This window comes from Lactuca virosa, chromosome 1, assembly GCF_052849685.1.
Source record: "Lactuca virosa cultivar CGN04683 chromosome 1, Lactuca_virosa_CGN04683_v6, whole genome shotgun sequence".
Taxonomy (NCBI): Eukaryota; Viridiplantae; Streptophyta; class Magnoliopsida; order Asterales; family Asteraceae; genus Lactuca; species Lactuca virosa.
In genome coordinates, this window is record NC_136426.1 from 212133757 (window position 1) to 212147290 (window position 13534).

The 13534-nt window shown below is 41.0% G+C and overlaps 1 long non-coding RNA gene across 1 annotated transcript; it reads left to right on the plus strand.

Annotated features, from left to right (window-relative positions):
• Positions 1-10044: 10044 nt before the first annotated feature.
• On the plus strand, positions 10045-13232 carry LOC145164572 (uncharacterized). Its single transcript, XR_013739834.1, has 2 exons — positions 10045-11212; positions 12376-13232. It is a non-coding gene; the product is annotated as an uncharacterized LOC145164572 (long non-coding RNA).
• Positions 13233-13534: the final 302 nt, after the last annotated feature.

Here is a 13534-nt window from a genome sequence, read left to right on the forward strand (position 1 = left end):
AGCTTAGTCGGATACACAACACTTTCCACGTTTTGCAGCTGCGAAAGTGCATTATGGATCAAGAGGAGGTGGTGCCGCTGGATGATATTCAGGTTGATGAACGCCTGAATTACGTAGAGAGGCCTGTGGCCATACTGGAGAAAAAGATGAAGATTTTGAGGAATAAGGAGATACCTTTGGTGAAAGTACAGTGGGAGCATCGGAAGGGGTCCGAGTGGACGTGGGAGACGGAGGCTGAAATGCGGGAGCATTACCCGGAGTTATTCGCTGCAGCAGACTTCGAGGACGAAGTCTAGTTCAAGTGGGGGAGAATTGTAACGCCCCGATTCTCAGGTATTGATTTAATGTGTGAGTTCTTGATTTCAAGGGCTACTTGACGAGTTGATTGCCCTACTCTTCCAGTAGCAGCGGGTTGGTCCACGTATTTTAATGACCTACTCGCCGAGTCCAAGAAGGGACTCGACGAGTAGGAGCTGGCAGATGAAACCCTAAATCTCGGGGTTTTGCACCCTATTTAAAGGATCATTGGCCTCCCCCAGCCTCCCCTTTACTGCCCCTTGTCCCTCTCAAACCCTAAATCGTGTGTGTGTGTGTTTTCTTTTGGTGTGTTCAAGCTTGGAGGAAGAACTTTGGAGAAGGAAACACTTGGGGAAGCAAGGAAATCAAGGCTAGGAACTCGTGGGGAGCTAAGAGATTCATCAGTTGTCACTCTCTGGAAGGTATTAAGTTGTTCCTTTAGCTCATCTCTCTTTTAACCTCTTTTGGATGGGTTTTATGAAAGGCTCCCCATGTTTAAGCTAAGATCTGAAGTTGTAACTTCAGATCTGGACTCCCTTTGACCTCTAGATCCATAAAGTCATCAGCCTTTCCTAGTAGGAGCCTTCCCTCAAGTGTGAGACTTCATTGTAGGCTTAGTTTTGCCATTTAAGGGTCTTAAAGCTTTGCATGCACGTAAATTTTGCGACTTTACGTGATAAACATGCCCTAGAAGCTTGGATCTGTAATCTGGAACCTTGCCATGGCTTAAAAAGCGTCTGCATGGATAAAGGTCAGCAAGGACTCGGCGAGTTGGATGAACAACTCGGCGAGCCCGTTGAAGATGGCCATGAACTCGACGAGTTGGATGAACAACTCGGCGAGTCCATTGAAGATTGCCTTGAACTCGGCGAGTCATTCGAAGACTCGGCGAGTCGGCTAGGGTTTCTCCCAATTCTTGGACACGTATGAACTCGGCGAGTTAAAGGGGAACTCGCTGAGCCAATCAAGGATTTCACGACTTCTCGAGTTCAGGAAGGACTCGACGAGTCGGTGAACTGCACTCAACGAGTCGAGTCAACATGGACTGTTAACTTTGACTGTGGACTTTGACTTGGACCAAGGGTTGACCAGTTGACTTCTGAGGGTATTCCGGTAATTTGGAGATTTATGAAAAAGGGTTTTATGGTAACTATAGGTGGTGGAGTTCGTGTTGTTGATCCGGGAGTTGAGCTTTCTAGTTTCAGACGACAGTTGCAAGGTGAGTTATCCTCACTATACTAAGGGGTCTAAGGCACCAAGGCCGGCCCATTGGATATATTATCCTAGCAGTGTTAGAGGTTGAGTACGAGTTAGTGGTGTATGCTAGTGGTTATGCCAGTTAGGTGGATCTGTAGGACTACCTGTGTAACACCCAATTTTTCAAAACAATTTTTCATTTCAAAACATACTTTCCAACACATAAAAATCACAAAATCATAATAAATCTCTGTATCATCACAAAACATGTCCCAAGAGCTCGTATAAATAAATCCTCTGTGTGTGTACGAGTCGGGGTTCCTACTCGCCGAGTCCCTCTCTAAAATTCAATATAATGAATAATATCATATACCTGGGAATCCGGGTGTTACAATTCTCCCCCACTAGAATCAGACTTCGCCCTCGAAGTCTCACTCCGCAAACAACTCTGGATGCTGCTCACGCATCTCTCGCTCCGGCTCCCAAGTCAGCTCGGACCCTCTCCGATGTTGCCACTGGACCTGCACCAGGGGCACTTCGTTGTTCCTCAGAACCTTGATCTTTCGATCCACGATCGCAACCGGTCTCTCAACATAGTTCAGGCTCGCATCCACCTGAATATCCTCCAGGGGTACTTTCGCCGACTCGTCGGCTATACACTTCCTCGACTGGGACACGTGGAAGGTATCATGAATCTGGCTCAACTCCACAGGTAGCTCTAACCGATGAGCTACCTTGCCCACTCTCGCGGTCACCCTGAACGGACCGATGTACCGAGGCCCTAGCTTGCCCCTCTTCCTGAATCGGATCACTCCTTTCCAAGGAGATACTTTCAGGAGTACGAAGTCCCCCACCTGGAACTCCAGCTCGGATCGTCGTTGATCCGCATAATTCTTCTGACGACTCTGAGCCGTCAGTAGTCTCTGTTTAACCTGCTGTATCTGCTATGTCGTCTGTAGCACTATCTCAGTGCTACCCATCACACGCTGTCCTACCTCTCCCCAGTAAACGGGAGTCCGACACCTCCTCCCATACAACAGCTCAAAGGGTGGCATACCAATGCTCGAATGATGGCTGTTGTTATAGGAAAACTCAGCCAATGGTAAATACGTGTCCCAACTGGAGATCGGCTCAACCCCGACCTCTATCATCTAATGCTCATCGTTGGACCCTTCGGTCCGGTCTATTCCACACACCACCAGGACTCAACTCAACTCAAGAGTTTGGTCCGACCCGTAGTTGGAATCGCTCGTTCCAATGACTCATTCAACTCATAGCTTGTGACCCGCAACCCATGCGTACTTCACTTATCCAATCCCTTCGGATTGGATGTCCACACTTACTCAGAATATAATGATTCCCAATCATTGAGGAGACCCCGGTCTCACCCTTGGTCCGACCACCAGGCTCCCAAAACTCATGCGTAGGGCTTTTCAAGCCTAAAACCCTCCTGTGTCATACTCTGATCAAGAAGGCTTCCTCATAACAACCTCTCGCTAACTAGTGCGTATTACGGCTCCCCATAACATCACCACAACCTCCCACTGACTAGTGAGTACTACGGCTCCCCGTAGCATCACAATGCCCTGCTCTGACTAGTGAGTACTACGGCTCCCCGTAGCATCACGACACCCTCTCTCTGACTGGTGAGTACTACGGCTCCCCGTAGCATCACAACACCCTCTCTCTGACTGGTGAGTACTACGACTCCCCATAGCATCACAACACCCTCTCTCTAACTAGTGAGTACTACGACTCCCCATAGCATCACAACACCCTCTCTCTGACTAGTGAGTACTACGGCTCCCCATAGCATCACAACGCCCTCCTCTGACTGGTGAGTACTACGGCTCCCCGTAGCATCACAACACCCTTCCCCAGCAGCTCCTGAAGCTGTGAGGATAACTACTACGTCTCTGGCGGCGCAAGGCGATAAGGCGCCTTGGCGATAGGCGCTGCCCCCGGAACCAACTCGATGTGAAACTCTACTTGCCTCTCGGGAGGCACACCCGGAAACTCCTCGGGAAAAACATCCGGGCACTCACGCACTATCAGAACGTCATCCATTGAACTTGGCCTCCCAACGGCCTCTCGTGTGCCCATCACATAGGCTACAAACCCGCTGCAGCCCTACTGTAAACTCTGTCTCACTCTGGCGGCTGAACAAAACGCCGACCCACATCGGGTACCCTTGCCGTACACCGTGAGTACTCCCCCATTGGGGTCTCGTATCGTCACCAACTGTCGCTCGCAATCTATGACAGCCCCAAATTGGCTCAACCAATCTATGCCCCCCTCATAACACATGCGTCCCCCATCGCTATCGGGACCAGATCTATCGGGAACTCAACACCGAAGATCTCGAGTACACATCCCCGAATCACCTCTGTAGCATACTCCGCTCGCTCGTCAGCTATGGAAACTCGTAGAGGTCGACTCAACGCCTCTCGTCGGCTACTGATATGTCGACCAAACGCTATTGACACAAATGATCGACTCGCTCCCGAGTCAAATATCACCAAAGCAGGTACAGAACCCACAAAAAGTACCAGCCGCAACATCGGGCGATGCGCGGAACTCCTCCGATGTCAACTGTAAAGCTCTCCCGCGAGCCTTCGGTGCCTCGACCTTCGCTGGCCGAACCTCGGTAACTCTAGCAGCAGGTGCGGATTCCTCAAATAAAATACTCGGTTCTTCCCCGCTTGGGGTTCGAACCATCACCAATTGGTGCACCAACACTCTATCCCCCAGGCTGTCTCCACCAGTAACATCGCACCTAATTCCGCAAGGTGCTACGCAACGCTCGATGATCTCTCTGACAAGGATCAAACAACTCCAGATACCAGGGTCTCGTATGCAACCTTCAGAACTTACCATCGTGACTGCCTCTAGTCATTCAGGATCTCGCACTATACCCTCACCGAACCTCCCAACTGTCCCGTGTTAACACTAACTCTGGATCTGGAAATAATGAACCATCATACTCCTCATCCTTGACTCCTTGCCCAACGTTCCAACATGCCCCTTATCATAAGAGCAGAAACCACATTTCCACCCCTTATACCTCTCAAAAACAATAGGAGTCACTGCCCTGATATACCCTTCTTGATCGCCCAACACTGCAGCTAACACCTGCCCTATTATACTCAAATAGGGTGTATCCTGATCGTTGACCATTTCAGTCTCCACTGTCAACCTGCTCAAGCTATATCACTTCCTCGCGACAGACCTACTGCCGGATACTCTGATTGAAAAGTCACCATCCGTGCGATCCCACAGGGCTCACCCCAACTCAGAAACCGAAATCTCATCACCCCTTACGTCTCCCGCAAGAAAAGGAAATGGCACCACTCGGGTCACGGAAAGTGACATATCTACTATCGGTCGGCTCTCCAGCTCAGACTGTACCCCTCCATAACGCACCGTCCCTACTCATCTCTTAGCCTTGTGACTCCACTGGCATATCACCAACAATCCCTTAGAGCTAACTCGTTTTCCCTATCAAGGGATGCTCCACTAAAACTCGTTCTCCCTGGCCTTTTGGGGCCATACTCCTTCACATCCGACCTTGGACTAGATAATCGCTACGGAATAACCGGCAAAACCAGAAGCACTCACCGCCACATTTCATGGAACTCGAACCATATCCTCTCTTCTCAACCCGCCTCAAATCATGGTACTCGAACCACGAAATCACCCCTCGATCTGCCACCAATCATGGTACTCGAACCATGACATCACCTCTCGATCTGCTACCATTCATGGTACTCGAACCATGACATCACCTCTCGATCTACCACCAATCATGGTACTCGAACCATGACATCACCTCTCGATCTGCTACCATTCATGGTACTCGAACCATGACATCACCTCTCGATCTGCTACCATTCATGGTACTCGAACCATGACATCAACTCTCGATCTTCCATCAATCATGGTACTCGAACCATGACATCACCTCTCGATCTGCTACCATTCATGGTACTCGAACCATGACATCAACTCTCGATCTGCCATCAATCATGGTACTCGAACCATGACATCACCTCTCAATCCGCTACTTATCATGGAACTCAAACCATGACATCACTCCTGAATCCGCTACTTATCATGGTACTCGAACCATGACATCACTCCTCAAGTCGCTACTCAAAATCCTCCGGATAGCCTTCCGGATCGCCGCAGTCATTTCGTCATAATCATACTGCGAATCTCATCATTGCTAATACCGCTGCCCTCCGGCGTGTGTGGTGTACCAACCATGATGTCTCTGAAACACAACATGAAGATACCAGAGACTCGATCGAGTATACTCGCACTCGATAACTCAACCCTACTTGTTCCTGAGTACCCAATGGATTCTTACTTAGGGTGCGCGCTGCTCCGGTGTCTTCAGTAGTACGGGCCCTATACTACCGTCCACACCGCATCAGCATTCACTCTAAGTCCTCCTCCTTGGATCCCAGATCACAAGTACACTATATCTCACCGGCATAGGCTACCTTTCGGTAGACCTCTCAACAGCTCCTCACTGCTACCTATTCGCTCTCAAGCATCACATAGCAACAAAATCATTCCTAGGCTGAGGCATCACAAATCAGACCACTCTAGTCCTAATATGATTACCTAGCCTACTCTAGCATGCATATCATATCCTCAGTTTGAGTTCGGATTCATCCGAAGATGCACCCGAATCCCTCAAACCAAGGCTCTGATACCAACTTGTAACACCCAATTTTTCAAAACAAATTTTCATTTCAAAACATACTTTCCACCACATAAAAATCACAAAATCATAATAAATCTATGTATCATCACAAAACATGTCCCAAGATCTCGTATAAATAAATCCTCTCTGTGTGTGTACGAATCATGCCGGCGCCTTCCCGCGATCCTCACTAGTACCTGAAACACATCATACAACAACTGTAAGCATAAAAGCTTAGTGAGTTCCCCAATATACCACATACAACACATACGCCACTCAAGGCTACAATACGACCCTCCGGTCCGATGTGTCTCAGCGCGACCCTCCAGTCCCGTAGCTCGTTGGACCCTCTGGTCCGGTCATAGCTCGTTGGACCCTTCGGTCCGGTTTGTATCGTTGGACCCTTCGGTCCGGTCTGTATCGTTGGACCCTTCGGTCCGGTCTATATCGTTGGACCCTTCGGTCCGGTCTATACAATGCACATAATCTCATACATACACATAGCATACAAGACCCTCTGGTCTACACATAAATACCACTCTAGGTAATGTATTGTGAGAAGACTCACCTCGGGTATCTCGGATGATCTCGCACACGAATCTACTGATCTAGCCCCCGCCTAATCACATACGAAATATCCTCAATAAGTAATGGCTCTCAAAGGCTAGATTAAACCCCCTTCTACGATCTCTCAGAAGGGTAAAAGACCATTTTACCCCTCCTTGACTCAAAAGTCCAACTGTTGACCGAAACCCTAAAAGTCAACGGAAGTCAACGGTCACAGTTGACACTACTCGCCGAGTGAACTAAGGTGACTCGGCGAGTACACGCATGCCCTCTTCGCCCCTGGTCCTCTCTTGACTCACTGAGTCAACCCTATACTCCACGGGTCGTCACAGATCGCGAGTCGCGGGGCAACCCGACTCAACTCGTCGAGTCCTCTCATGGACTCGGCGAGTACATTCCATGCTCACACTCAAACGACTTTCTAAGGTCAGATCTGTTCCTCTAATCCATAGATCTGGCCTTTCCAACCACTATAATCACGTAAAGTCTCAATCTTGATGCACATACAACATCCATATGACCATATATGATGATTTGGCCCCAAATACCTTAACCCAAGGTCATGACCTCCATTGTTCTTCATAAAGCTTGATGAGTAAGGCTCTCTGGACCTCTATGGATCCAGATCCAAAGCCTCATCACCAAAAGGGACTATTTGGACATCAAATCAACCTAGCAAAGGGCACAAGAAACCCTAAATCCATATATTCTTCATAAAACAGAAGAAGAGCCGAAGTAATACCTCAAATGCAATGATCTAAGCTTCAAATCCTCAGAATAGCAACCTCCTTTGCTTTCTCTTGGCTAGGACCTCCTTCTTCTTGCTAAACAACACCACAAAGGTCAAGAATGGCTTCCCTTCTCTCTCAAAACGCTCAAGCACTCTAGGGTTTCTCTCTATGGACTGGTAGCCGCAATTGGAGGCCATAAGGGCCTTTAAATAGGTCACAAACCCGAGAAATTAGGGTTTCATTAAACAGCGTGGACTCGCCGAGTCCACGTATGGACTCGCCGAGTCCCTCCTTATTCAGGGCACTCGTATCGCGATCCAACTCGGCGAGTCGGGGTTCCTACTCGCCGAGTCCCTCTCTAAAATTCAATATAATGAATAATATCATATACTTGGGAATCCGGATGTTACAACCTGTGATGTTATGTGATTATTGCATTCTCAGTGGTTATGTTATGTGTTTGTTATATGGGATGGGTTGAGGTTGTACTGCTTCGTGCGGTAGCCAACAAACCCTAGGAGCATTCCAGTTACGGGCTAAGGGAGACTCGTACTGTGGGCTCAGGAGCATTCCAGTTACGGGCTAAGGGAGACTCGTACTATGGGCTCGTGGGTATTACAGTATGTAGGGCTGTGGACCCATTATGTGCTGTTATGTTCAGTTTGTTATGATATGTTATTGCTGACATGGTTATGTGGATTGTATGTGTATCGGTATTTTGAAGGTAACTCACTAAGCTTTCGGTCTTACAGTTTCAGTTTATTGTTTCAGGTACATCAGGGGATCGCGGCAAGGCGAAGGCATGATCGTACAACTCCTCATATTATGTTTATGTTTCTGGGAATACTCTGATAAATAATATTCTGAAAACAAGGTTATAATGTTTTGATGAATTTGACATGTTTTAAAAGTTTAAATTGGTTTGAAATTTTTGGGTGTTACATCACGACTACTACAAACGTTTATACTAAATTATACTGTAACGTGAAAATGGGGTTTTACACTTTGTTATGCTTGGTTTGTAACCGATTTGGCAAGACTGATCATCTTTTCACGTCTTGTGATGTTTTTATCCCAATATGGAGATGAACTTCTATGTTGTGGGATTTTCCTTTGCCTACATGGTTTCAATTACTTCGCTCATTGGTTGTTTCGAGCTTATGGTGTTAGATGTGGAGGTTAAGAAAAAGTTTGATGCATTCATTGATATAGATTTTTGAAATATTTGGAGCTTTCAAAATAACTTCGTATTTGGAACGGTAAACCCCAAGACGGATGATATATTTCATGATATATGTTATCTTCATTGCTTCTGGATTAACAACAGACGTAGGAACCTTATTAATTCTTGTGATTATTGGTTGTTTTTTCCTAAATCTACAAACAAAACTATCTAATTTTCCTTTTTCTAGCTTGTTGTTAGAGTGTTTTTTATATATTTATGTCGTTAAAAAATAGATGCATAAAATAGCAATGAACAAGAACCCAACACATAACTTATTCATAACTTATTTAGTAGTTATTGAACATAACTTATTCATAACTTATTTAGTAGTTATTGAACAAGTCTCTTTTGACAAACTATAGACCAACCCATAACTTTGTCTATTTTAAATTTAAGTAGTGCTTCTTAAAATGATTTATTAACTTATTGGTTTTTCAAAAAGTCAATAAGTTAAAAAATATGTTTGGTAATGTTAACTTTTCAGGCAAAAAAATGACTTTTCAAAAAGCCAAAACTTCTTGGTTTTTCCAAAAAACCAATAAGTTGATTGAATAAACACTCTCAAATGAGACGACACAATGACATGTTCAATGAAAGTGTTGAATTAAATGACAACTTTATTTGTTATTTAATGGATCAAACTCTACCATAATGGGATGTCATATTGGGCTATTGGCATTCAATAGGATTTGAAGTTCAATGAAAAAATGAAAGTTTTTAATTCTTAAATATATACTATAGATTAGATTTTTTAATTTTCAATATATACGACAATCCATTGAACTCTATGAAATTCAATGTATTGTAGATATTAATAAAATATGACACAAAAATATGCTGAATATAAAACTCACAATTTATTAAATTAAGAGAAATCAAATATCATATTATGTTTTGTTTTTATCAATATTTTTATTCAATATATCAAAACAAATATCAATATGATTAAGAAAAAAAGTTTATATATTTCATAAGTTATTATTTTATAAACATATAAAAAAGAATAAGATTATAAAATAAAATGATATTTAATTTCTCTAAAATTTATCATGAAAAAATCAAGCTTTTTAAATGATGTATGCCACTTGTACTACAAGAGATTAAAGGCTAACAAAGATATGTAACATATCGAGTTTTGTAACGTCATAAAAGGCGAAGTACGTTTTAGTGAAGCCGCGACTTGTACTACAAGAGACCGTGTGTACTAGCATTGGGGTTTCACTTAGTTGCACCCCACCCCCTCACCTTCTTCTTATTGACTATATCAGTCCCCTAACAGGCTAACACTGACTTCGTTTGGCTTGTGTTTAAAACTTGATGCCTAGGCAGTTCAATAACTTTATTGTGAGAGTTGGCCTTGCAGCTTAAAGTGATATCAGGTAAGTCCTGACTATTTGTTTTTCTATTAAATTTATAAACTTATTTTAATTGTTTTCGGTTTGTTAATAGGTATAGAAACTCAATTTCAATCGAGTTTCATGGTAACAATACTATATCACTGTGTAATTGTTCTTTTTTTAATAGCTATCTGCTAGTTGTTTTTTAAAATCCAGCCACCCAAAAAATAAGTGAATTATATATTCACAAATATATTAATTTCTTGTGTTAGGATAACCTATGAATGAATGTATAGTTATATAATGGCGTAGTGCACTAATTTGTATATAGAATTCTTTCACACTTCGATATAAAATGTGTATAGATTTTAAAAAAGTCATTTGCTCAGTGAACTTCATGCTAAATGCACACCAAAATTTACATGTTTCTATGCATCAATTCAAAAGTTTATGTATAAGATTCACAAGATTATGTATCAATTCTCGAATTTATACATTAAATTCTCAAACTTATACATGAAATTCACATACTTACACACGAAATTCGCATGCTTATACAAATCATATAATCATTTATAAAGTAAAGATATTTACTACAGTTGTAAAATGATATTGATATAATTTGTATAATAACTCCAATTTACACCAAAACTGTGGTTTCATACATGCTTGCCTTCACAAACACTTGCATAATCCACTTTTTACAAGATAAACTTGTTACATTTCTTTTTTTTAGCAAAAAAATATGTTTAAATGAAAAATCCATAAAAAATAAACATAGGTAACAAATAAATAAGTTTTATTATACGTTTACTATGTGATATATGGACTAATTGGGTACAGTTTTTTTTATCTGATATATCATAGTTAATGAGGTAACTAGTTTAGTATAATGATGAATACGTATGAACTTTCTAGGAATGGAGAGTTAAAGATAGGGTTATTTCGTGCATATTTTCCACATTTAGAGGGTGCAAAAAGAACATGTATGGAATCAGTGTAAGACAATGTACTTAGAAGTTAGAAGTACAACTTACGTACTACAAATGACTGCCATGGTCTATTAATAACAACTTTCATGTATGATTTTATATCGTGCCAATTACCAAACAATACGTGTTATTGGAGGCCATTAATTGGTGTTAAGGTAAATATAATGTGTAGATGGAGATGTGAGGGTAGACAGGGACGAGACGGAGCCCGAAAAAGACTGATGGATACTTAATACAGTATAATAGTTTTTTCCGTGCACTGCCTCTTCCCTGGCTATTCTTTGTTCTCTCTATACATGTGTCCTTTAATTATATGTGTTTTTTTTTAATTATCGTAGCTATTTCTTTATAAAGTATCAAGTTCTTATGTAAATCAACACAAGGATCTTCCTTTTGGTTGAAAAACTTTTTTATCATATTGATAAAGTAGTCCCCTTTTAAGCTCATTAAAGGAAGTATTCAGTTTTTAAAGTAGTTCAAGGCTCACATTTTGTTCCAGCATTTATTTATTTTAGTTTGGGTTAGAATCATCATGTGTACACGATGATATTATATCTGATTATTAGTTCGGAATATCAAATAAACACAATGTATTAGTCTATGGGGAGTGGATGCGGCTAGTCCGCACCTTTTGCCACATAGGCAGGGGAACATCCCCCCCCCTATGCGGTTTGGCCGCATCTCTTCCCCTATTACCGTGCATTTTGATTGACCATTGTATAAGACCGTTGGAAATGGTCGAAATTCAAATATATATATATATATATATATATATATATATATATATATATATATATATATATATATATATATAGGTTTAGGTTATATGGAAAACAAAAAACCCTAAAAACTATAAAAATGCATAAAAAAAATACTTAAAGATCACAAAACTTTTTTTTTAATTTTTTTATTAAAAAATCGCATGTTTTTAAATAAATTCGCTGATTTTTTTTTAAAATTAAAAAAAAAGTTGATTTTTTTTCAACGTATTTATTAAAAAACCTGCGATTTTTTTATAAAAAAATTTAAAAAAAAAGTTTTGTAATCTCTAAGTATTTTTTTATGCATTTTTATGATTTTTAGGGTTTTTTTGTTTTCCAAATAACCCTTCCTTATATATATATATATATATATATATATATATATATATATATATATATATATATATATATATATATATATATATATATATATATATGATAGCTTCATTTTATTACTTTTTTTCCTAATTTATTTTAGTCAATTCTATTTTATTTTAGTTAATCTTCATGCATGTTTCTCTTTTTGTTATTTTTCACCTTTATTGGGTACTTTCTAGTCTTTTGAGCTTAATTGTAGGATTTACCGAAGACTATTCAACATGGAGGAATGGGATGAATGCGAGACCTTTGGAAGTTTGTGGTTTACTTATGGGCTAAGCTATGGAACTCTTGGACTTAGATTGCAAGGAAGAAGACAATTGGGCTTATTATCAACATGATGATTGAGAAAGTTGGACTTAATCTTGGTTGAAGAATGATGATGATGTGAAGAGAATTTAAGCTATAAAAGATCAAAGGAGCAATGGATCATCTTGAGAGAGTTAAGAACACACAATTGAGCTATCAAAAACTTATACATATGGGCTGGACCAAGAATAAAAGGAGTAATCTAGAAGTGCCAATTAAATGGGCCAAATAGCCCATTCAGCGAGACCCACGCGGTCTGCGTGGATCGACAAACGATCTGCATGGATTGTGCTGTGAAGAAACCAGATTTTTGCATTGAGCCTCTAATTGGGGAAAGTTGGTGAGAACCTTTTGGCTAACTTTTGCATCCGAGTTTTGACTACTTTTACTGGAGTTTTAAAGGAAAGAAAGGAGGAGAACTCTTGAAGGAAGAACACATTTTGCTCTCTAAGAAGATTTTGAAGATTAGTGCATTTTCTATCATCTTTCAATCTTGAACAGTGTTTGGTATCTCTAAACAACTTTTTATTTCTTTAATCTTAGCCATGTTAGGCTAAATTTATGTTTGGTTGATTTTGGTTTAACCCATGGATGATTAGTTTCTTTGAAGACTTCATATTACCTTGTGTTTGAAATTTATGGAAATGTTTTCTAGTCAAACATCTTCTTGTGTTTATTTGTCTTTAATCATGAGCTTGGATGAATAAATGCTTACTTTGTTGACTAATTTCTTGTTTAAGTAATGGACCCTCAAATTAGTAAGCAACAAATGATTTATATGTTTGTTTTCATTTCATTTAAACCATGGAAATGTTTTCTCCATAATGATAATGTAAGCATTTGATTATCTTTTGGACTTGGTGACTCTTAAAACTTAATGCTAATTGATTTTCACAAGATTATATGTTTCATTGGTTTTGTGACTTTAATTAAGGAAATGTGTTTCGAGCTCCTCTAACTAAAAAAAACATTTTAATAACAAAGAAGAGTTGAGGTGATTTGTGCTTATGAATTGCTATAGCTAAGTTA